Genomic DNA, 10469 nt, shown 5'->3' with positions numbered 1-10469 from the left:
CAAGTGGTGTTGTAAGTGTTGCAAGTGGTGTTGTAGGTGTTGCAGTTATTGCAGGTGATGTTGCAGGTATTGCAGGTGTAGGTGTGTTTCAGGTGTTGCAGGTGTAGGTGGTGTATGTGGTGTGTTGCAGGTGGTGTTGCAGTTATTGTTGTAGGTGGTGCTGCAGGTGTTTTGCATGGTGTGTTGCAGATATTGCAGGTGGTGTAGGTGGTGTTGCATTTATTGTAGGTGGTGTTGCATTTATTGTAGGTGGTGTGTTGTAGGTGGTGTTGCAGATGTTGTAGGTGGTGTTGCAGATGTTGTAGGTGGTGTGTTGTAGAAATTAGTTTGCAAATCTTACACACCTTTCAGATTTTATGCTTGTACAGGATATTTGTACCATAAACCATACCACGGGCGGGGATAGAACCCGCGATCAGAGTCTCAAAACTCCAGACCGTCGCGTTAGCCACTGGACCAGTGACTAACGCGACGGTCTGGAGTTTTGATACTCTCTGATCGCGGGTTTTATCCTCACCCGTGGTATGGTTTGTTTGCAATCGTGTCATTACGATTTCGCGAGTCATATTTGTACCATGTAAATGTGTACACGGTACAGTAATGCCCTTGCTGGATAAGATTGAGACACTTATGCAGCATATGGGAATCTTTATTCAGGAAACGTTTCGCCACACAGTGGCTTCATCAGTCCAATACAAAGAGGAAGGCGTAAGGAGAGGAGGAGTATGAGGTAATCAGTCCCTCAGCCTGGAGTCGATGTGTTCAGTCCATCCCATTCTACAAGATTGATGGACTGAACACATCGACTCCAGGCTGAGGGACTGATTACCTCATACTCCTCCTCTCCTTACGCCTTCCTCTTTGTATTGGACTGATGAAGCCACTGTGTGGCGAAACGTTTCCTGAATAAAGATTCCCATATGCTGCATAAGTGTCTCAATCTTCAACTTGTCGGTTTTTCAAACCATTCAACACCCTTGCTGGTGTACCATCGCTATTATCACCATTAGTACCACCAGTGCCACCACCACCTCTTAATCACAAGCTTTGACGAATCTCTGCTTGCACCTTGCAAGATGATCAAGCAGAGAACATTGCGATGATAAAGGTCACAGTTCAAGGTCAAATTTATTCACTGATAGATTCGTTTAATTTATTCTTCCCTCTAACTTGTACATCAGTGATACGACTCAGAAACATCCTAACTTAAATCACATTATAATAATAATAATAGTAATGATAATATTATTTATTAATATCATTATTATTCTCTCTTTTTCTTTTCTTTCTTCTTGTTTTTTTATGATTATTATTAATTGACATCCTGTAAACATCAGAACTTTTAGGACCAGTGAATTATCAGGCAGAAATAAGACCCCCTGGGAACTAGAAACAAATGACCTCACATAGAAGGAAGACACTTATGACGACGTTTCGGTCCTTCTTGGACCATTAACTGTTAGAAGCCTGAGAAACATCAATCAACTCAGACCTTCTTCTTTCTCTCCTCCTCTCAAACCCTCCGAGACTCTGAATACTTCTTAAATAACATGGGTCGCACCTTCCTGGTACATCAAGGTCGCTTCGATCTTGAAAGGAGAAAACGTAAACGCGACAGACCCTGGAAACAGCGCGAGTTCTTGGAAATCAGTTAGGCTTCAGGAGGCAACACTCTGCCTGGAAAAACGAGACGTGCTGGAGACAAGGAACACCCTCCTCACTGCAGGAATTCATCCCTCAGCACCAAGACGGGTGCGGTCCAACTAGATATAAAAATAGCAGGAGGTGCAGAACACGCCCTCGAAGGATGCTGGTAGCAACCGCTGGCGAGAACCACCCGCTGGAGCGACAACTTCCAGATGCACGAGACAAAGGCCTTGCCCACAACGGCCTTGGTGCCTCGCGTTGGTTTATGACCCTGGCCACACATTCATGGCCCGTTAACCCGGGGGTTTGTATATATAGCAATGGCGCAAGCCAGGTAGGAAGTCAGCAGTGTCAAATTAGTGGTTTATATTGGGTTAACTTATTTTAAGACGTAGGTTATAATACCCACAAGAATCACTTGCAGGACTAACTACACAGCATATTAAAGGTGGATATGCTGATGCATGTTTGGGTTTAGGGTTCATGTGAAGCTTTGAATAACAGGTGTGAAGCTACCAAAAAAAGTATAAAATGATCAGATAGTTCAAAGTAACGAGAAGATGGTTCAAAGTAACGAGAAGATGGTTCAAAGTAACGAGAAGATGGTTCAAAGTAACGAGAAGATGGTTCAAAGTAACGAGAAGATGGTTCAAAGTAAGGAGAAGATGGTTCAAAGTAAGGAGAAGATGGTTCAAAGTAACGAGAAGATGGTTCAAAGTAACGAGAAGATAGTACAAAGTAACGGAAAGATAGTTCAAAGTAACGAGAAGATAGTACAAAATAAGGAGAAGATGGTTCAACGTAACTAGAAGATGGTTCAACGTAACTAGAAGATGGTTCAACGTAACTAGAAGATGGTTCAACGTAACTAGAAGATGGTTCAACGTAACTAGAAGATGGTTCAACGTAACTAGAAGATGGTTCAACGTAACTAGAAGATGGTTCAACGTAACTAGAAGATGGTTCAACGTAACTAGAAGATGGTTCAACGTAACTAGAAGATGGTTCAACGTAACTAGAAGATGGTTCAAAGTAACGAGAAGATGGTTCAAAGTAACGAGAAGATGATTCAAAGTAACGAGAAGATGGTTCAAAGTAACGAGAAGATGGTTCAAAGTAACGATAGAAAACTTCAACAATGAAGAGTGGATAATTGATGACAAATATGAGATGAATATAACCAAGGCACACTATTGGTGGTAATAATAATAATAATAATAATAATAATAATAATAATAATAATAATAATGTTTCAAGTACTCGTATTAAAATGTTCTTATTTGCATATTAAGATGTACTATATGGGCTTCTGCATAAAATAAATTTTTGCACTGGATCACAGGTGTCACTGTCAGGTTAAATCAATTTTTTTGTCATTTTGTATGAATGTTCGTTATATTGTAAATTACAGGTAGGGAGGACCGAGATTTTTTACCTGGACCTGGAGTCTGGATGAGTGGGAGTGGGTGAATCATGGGTGATGGATGGATGGATGGATGGTGGAAGTGTAGGAGGAGTGGTGAGAGCAGGTGGATGTAGGGGCGTGAGTTAGCGAGTGCTATAATAATCGCTATTTCTACAGATCATGGCTGACACCAGTGACATACTACTATATAGAAAGCCGCTTGTTATGCAGAGCATTTCGGGCAAATTAGGTTAATTTTGTCCTCAGGATGCGCCCCACACCAGTTGACTAGTACCCAGGTACCTATTTTACTGCTAGGTGAACAGGGACATCAGGTGTCTTGAGGAAACACGTCCTATTGTTTTCCACCCGTACCGGGGATCGAACCAAGAACCTCAATGTGGAGCTCATTGAGCTAACAATCGAGCTACGGGACTGGGGTTGTTGTTGAAAGGGGTATAGGGGTTGGATTGAATAGGTGTATGGAGTAGGAGGTTGTAGGGAGTGGTAAGAGGTTAGGTTGAGGTGCGGGTGAATCGCGGGGTGCAGCAGCCTGAGTGGGGCTGGGCGTGGTGACTGGTTCCACTAAGGACCAGGTTAGACCCTCCTTTTTCGGACTGTGTGTGTTGCTTGCACTTTTTTTCCCCCTCTGGGTGTATTTGTTCCTCCTCCCGCTTCCTTACCACTCTCCCGTCTCTCGTTTTGTTTTTACCTCAGTAGCTCAGTTCTGTCTTTGTGTATGGACTTCCTTTCGAGCTTCTTCAAGTCTTCATACGGATACCTTGTCCTCGCTGTTGCTCTCTTTGTTGCTCTCCTTGTTGCTCTCTATCATTCTATTGCTCTCTGTTGTTCTCCCCGTTGCTCTCTTTGTTGTTCTCCCCGTTACTCTTTTTGTTCTCCCCGTTGCTCTCTTCCTTCAGCCCTGGTCTCCATGACTGTTATTACTCCCCTGTTTTCTAATCTCCTACATATCATTCTAAATCGAGAGCATCACTTGACTTACCTCTCTCAGTGCTAATTAGTTTCTCGTGATGTGCTGCCCACTGCTGCTTCCTTCATGGCTTGTTTGACGATATTCGTCACCTCAGGGTCGTATTTTAGCATTCTTGCTCCAGAAATCCTCGTTCCAGTTTCTCTTCACACCGCTTATCAACTTTATCATCAACTATCCAAGTTCTTCCCGTCTGTCTGTGTGTCTCGTCTTCTAAGTCCACCATTCTTCACGTCTTCTTCCTTGTTTATACCTCGCAGATTTGCTCTCAAATTTCCCTTTGAATCTTAATGTCCATATTTCGTAAGTTGAATGAAGTGTTGTTTACTAATTATCCTACTGATAATTTTCACTCGGTTCAGAGGCCTCTGTTAGGTAATTTCAGTGCCTTGGGTTGTCCTGTTTCCTCTAAACCACACTGTGGCTTGTACATGATCCAAGCCGGATCGAAATGTCGTCGTAAGCTTTTCTCTCTATGTGCGGGTTTTGTATTGTTCCAGTCACAGTACTGTGACTTTTTGCTCTTTCTGAAGCGCAGCCTTTGTTGACCACAGCCCGTGTGTGTGTGTGTGTGTGTGTGTTGGTGAGGGGGGGATGTGCTTCCTGTCTTCGATATTCCTTCTTCGTTGTCCTTCATTTCCTGATTTCACACTGAAAACCTTCTTGAGTGGTGTTCCATTTTTTCTCCTCTACCTCTGAACACTTCTCTGGTTGAGTCTTACATCTTTGAACTGCCTTGACATCGTTCACTGTCAGCGTTCGTGGCTCTTGTTGCATCGTTCACTGTCAGCGTCAGTGACCCTTGTCACGCCATTCACTGTCAGCGTCCGTGGCTCTGGTCACAAACAAACAAAATGTTTCGTAATTCCCCTACCAACGAAAAACCCCTAAGCACCTCGTTAGTGTTACCACACTAACGGCTCATACCAAGGAGCAGCCGATTTCAACACTTCGACCCCCAAGAAAAAAAACTCACACCATATAACCGTACGTTCAATCAACTCGTTTTCCTAACGAGACCAGAAAGTAACGAAGATAAACGATTTATCAGGTTGCAGTGACTCCACCACCAACGCCACAAGCCTCACATTAATGAAGAATAACGAGTCTCGCAAGCATACTATCAACCCTTGGAGTTACGATCTCTCGTAATGGAGGCAAACAGCCAATAAATAGCCAACCCGAAAAAAGTGTTGCTGATCAGTACGGTATCTGGTGAACTGCCTTCGCTACAATGACGGCCTTGAATAATATATATATATTATATATATATATATATATATATATATATATATATATATATATATATATATATATATATATATATATATATATATATATATATATATTATATATATATATATATATATATTTATATATATATATATATATTTATATATATATATATATATTTATATATATATATATATATATATTTATATATATAATATATATTATATATAATATATATAATATATAATATATATATATATAATTAAAACTTTCTGGAAAAGTTGCAAATTTATGCAACAAAATTAAGTTTTCACTGCCATCTTTTTTTGCAGTGACAATTACAATAGCGGGTCTCAGGAACAGAAAATAGCCCATTTCACTATTAAAGCTATTTTTTTTATATTTTTCCCTTCGTTTTTTTTTCTTTCCAAGAAAGTGGGCAATTTTTTGTTTTTTTTATTTTTGCCTTCGAGTTGTTTGTGTAAGTGAATGTAGTGAAAGAAGTGTTGCACGCAGAGCGAACACTCGGTGAAGCAAGTGTTGCTAAATTACTCAAAATAACATTGTTACAACACACAGTGTAACAGTGTTACAACACACAGTGTAACAGTGTTACAACACACAGTGTAACAGTGTTACAACACACAGTGTAACAGTGTTACAACACACAGTGTAACAGTGTTACAACACACAGTGTAACAGTGTTACAACACACAGTGTAACAGTGTTACAACACACAGTGTAACAGTGTTACAACACACAGTGTAACAGTGTTACAACACACAGTGTAACAGTGTTACACACAGTGTAACAGTGTTACAACACACAGTGTAACAGTTACAACACTCATTGTAACAGTTACAACACTCATTGTAACAGTGTTGTTACAACACACATTGTAACAGTGTTACAACACACATTGTAACAGTGTTACAACACACAGTGTAACAGTGTTACAACACACAGTGTAACAGTGTTACAACACAGTGTAAGTGTTACAACACACAGTGTAACAGTGTTACAACACAGTGTAACAGTGTTACAACACACAGTGTAACAGTGTTACAACACACAGTGTAACAGTGTTACAACACACAGTGTAACAGTGTTACAACACACAGTGTAACAGTGTTACAACACACAGTGTAACAGTGTTACAACACACAGTGTAACAGTGTTACAACACACAGTGTAACAGTGTTACAACACAGTGTAACAGTGTTACAACACAGTGTAACAGTGTTGTTACAACACAGTGTAACAGTGTTGTGACAACACAGTGTAACAGTGTTGTGACAACACAGTGTAACAGTGTTGTTACAACACAGTGTAACAGTGTTGTTACAACACAGTGTAACAGTGTTGTTACAACACAGTGTAACAGTGTTGTTACAACACAGTGTAACAGTGTTGTTACAACACACAGTGTAACAGTGTTGTTACAACACACAGTGTAACAGTGTTGTTACAACACACAGTGTAACAGTGTTGTTACAACACACAGTGTAACAGTGTTGTTACAACACACAGTGTAACAGTGTTGTTACAACACACAGTGTAACAGTGTTGTTACAACACACAGTGTAACAGTGTTGTTACAACACACAGTGTAACAGTGTTGTTACAACACACAGTGTAACAGTGTTGTTACAACACACAGTGTAACAGTGTTGTTACAACACACAGTGTAACAGTGTTGTTACAACACACAGTGTAACAGTGTTGTTACAACACACAGTGTAACAGTGTTGTTACAACACACAGTGTAACAGTGTTGTTACAACACACAGTGTAACAGTGTTGTTACAACACACAGTGTAACAGTGTTGTTACAACACACAGTGTAACAGTGTTGTTACAACACACAGTGTAACAGTGTTGTTACAACACACAGTGTAACAGTGTTGTTACAACACACAGTGTAACAGTGTTGTTACAACACACAGTGTAACAGTGTTGTTACAACACACAGTGTAACAGTGTTGTTACAACACACAGAGTAACAGTGTTGTTACAACACACAGAGTAACAGTGTTGTTACAACACACAGAGTAACAGTGTTGTTACAACACACAGTGTAACAGTGTTACAACACACAGTGTAACAGTGTTACAACACACAGTGTAACAGTGTTGTTACAACACTTAGTTTGTGTTGGTGACTTAATACATCTCGCCTCACGAGCAAAACATTGCTTTTAAACTATACTGTAATACTGTATTTACCAGTGACACTGTGCAGTGCTGAGTGTGCATGGTGCTGAGTGTGCGTGATGCTGAGTGTGCGTGATGCTGAGTGTGCGTGATGCTGAGTGTGCGTGGTGCTGAGTGTGCGTGGTGCTGAGTGTGCGTGGTGCTGAGTGCGTGGTGCTGAGTGTGCGTGGTGCTGAGTGTGCGTGGTGCTGAGTGTGCGTGGTGCTGAGTGTGCGTGGTGCTGAGTGTGCGTGGTGCTGAGTGTGCGTGGTGCTGAGTGTGCGTGGTGCTGAGTGTGCGTGGTGCTGAGTGCGTGGTGCTGAGTGTGCGTGGTGCTGAGTGTGTGTCTTGGTGAGTGTGCGTGATGCTGAGTGTGCGTGATGCTGAGTGCGCGTGATGCTGAGTGCGCGCGCTGACCACGCATATGCGCAAACGGAACTGAATCATGTCTTAAAAGAATGACCAGGGGAGACATGATTACGACATACCTGATACTCGTAGGATTTGTCAGGGTATTTTTCAGGGGATTTCATAAAGAATTTCAAGAGGGAAACTATTCCGAATCAAACTAGATTATCTTCCTTTACCAGCAAAACACTATGCCCCTTTTGGGTTTAGCGTTTAGTTATGATTGTAATAATAATTTCACTTTACCAGGAAGATGAATGACCCATAAATTATTAATAAAACAATAGAAGAGGTGGGGCGGTGACTGGAACCCCGCGATCACAGGTGGGTGAGGGCACAGCATGGTTACCAGGTGACTGGAACCCCTCGAGCACAGGTGGGTGAGGGCACAGCATGGTTACCAGGTGACTGGAACCCCTCGAGCACAGGTGGGTGAGGGCACAGCATGGTTACCAGGTGACTGGAACCCCGCGATCACAGGTGGGTGAGGGCACAGCATGGTTACCAGGTGACTGGAACCCCTCGAGCACAGGTGGGTGAGGGCACAGCATGGTTACCAGGTGACTGGAACCCCTCGAGCACAGGTGGGTGAGGGCACAGCATGGTTATCAGGTGACTGGAACCCCTCGAGCACAGGTGGGTGAGGGCACAGCATGGTTATCAGGTGACTGGAACCCCTCGAGCACAGGTGGGTGAGGGCACAGCATGGTTACCAGGTGGTAAAAACCAGCTGTGTGTGTGTGAGATGCCGTTATTTATCCTCCCTCCCGCAGGACCTCCAACGATCCTGCAGAAGGAGCAGAGGGAGGAGGGGCAGGAGGACGACAAGGAGGAAGAGGAGGAGGAGGAGGTGTCCTTGCTCCTCTTTTCTTCTACTGCTCCTCCTCCTCCTATACCTTCTCCTTCTACATCATCTCCTCCTCCTACATCTTCTCTTCCTTCTACATCTCCTCCTACATCTTTTCCTCCTTCTGCATCTCCTCCTTCTACATCTTCTCCTCCTCCTACATCTCCTCCTTCTACATCTCCTCCTACATGTCCTTCTACACCTATACATCTACGCCTCTCCTCCTTGTACACCTACATCGCAAGACTTCAAGAGGACATCAATCAAATCTTCACTCAGATACAGAAAACTTGAGAAAATTATACCTGTATTAGGGTATACAACAAATTCTAACCATACAATAGAGCGAAAAAGTATTGTGAAGGACCTGGGAGTGATAATGTCAGAGGATCTCGCCTTCAAAGACCACAATAATGTATCTACCGCATCTGCTAGGAAAATGATAGGCTGGATAATGAGAACCTTCAGAACTAGGGATGCCAAAGCCCATGATTCTCTTCAGATCACTTGTTCTCTCTATGCTGGAATACTGCTGTACACTAACGGTCCCCTTCAAGGCAGGCGAAATTGCTAATCTGGAGAGTGTACAAAGAACTTTCACGGCACACACAAGTACGATAAGGCACCTAAATTGCTGAGAACGGTTGAAGTCCTTTGATTTGTATTCCCTGGAACGTATACGAGAGAGACGCATGATAATTTACACTTTGAAAATCCTAGAGAGATTAGTACCACACTTGCACACGAAAATCACTCCCTCTAAAAGCAAAATGCTGTATAGCCCTTGTGGCTTAGCGCTTCTTTTTGATTATAATAATAATGAAAGCAAAAGACTCGGCAGGAGCTGCAACATTCCCCCAATGAAAAGCAGGGGCGCCACGAGTACACTGAGAGACAACACAATAAGTGCCAGGGACCAAGACTGTTCAACTGCCTCCCAGCATACATAAGGGGGATTACAAATAGACCCATGACTGTCTTTAAGAAGTCACTGGACAGACACCTAGTCAATTCCTGACCAACCGAGCTGTGGTTCGTACGTCAGTTTGCGTGAGGCCAGAAGTAAAACCCTGGTTGATCAGACCCTGGTCCACCACAAGGCCTGGTCTCAGACAGAGCCTCGGGGGCGCTGACCCCCGAAACCCTCTCCAGGTATACTCCAGGTATACACTTATGCCTTCCTTGAGGGGTTAATAAAGTCATTAACCGAGTAAATACTTTACTGTAGGTGGGCTGGGTTGAGAGGTTTGGTAACTTTTTAATCACTGAACTTCCCTCGAGGCTCATGATCCAAGGAACAGGAGCAACTTTTTTTTCTCTCTGGGATCACATATGATTACCAACCACTCCCTCCCCGGGGTTGTTTATCCCTTACGAATTTAGCGCATTTTAATCTAAAAACCCGGTGCTCTATTTTTATACAGAAATCACTGGTCAAAGGTCACTGGTCAGAGGTCAGAGGTCACAGGTCACTGGTTACAGGTCACTGGTCACAGGTCATAAGCCACAGGTCATTTGTCATGGTTCACAAGTGATACAGACGACCAAAGTTACAGGTCAAGGGGTACAGGTCGAAGGTCAAGGTCACAGCTAACTCAAATAGGTCATTACACACACACACACACACACAGGGAGAGAGAGGACCTAGTAGCAATCAGCGAAGAGGCGGGGCCAGGAGCTGTGACTCGACCCCTGCAACCACAAATAGGTGAGTACACACACACACACACACACACACACACACAC

This window comes from Cherax quadricarinatus, chromosome 29 (assembly GCF_038502225.1).
Source record: "Cherax quadricarinatus isolate ZL_2023a chromosome 29, ASM3850222v1, whole genome shotgun sequence".
NCBI lineage: Eukaryota > Metazoa > Arthropoda > Malacostraca > Decapoda > Parastacidae > Cherax > Cherax quadricarinatus.
Note: the sequence above shows the minus strand (reverse complement) of the source record.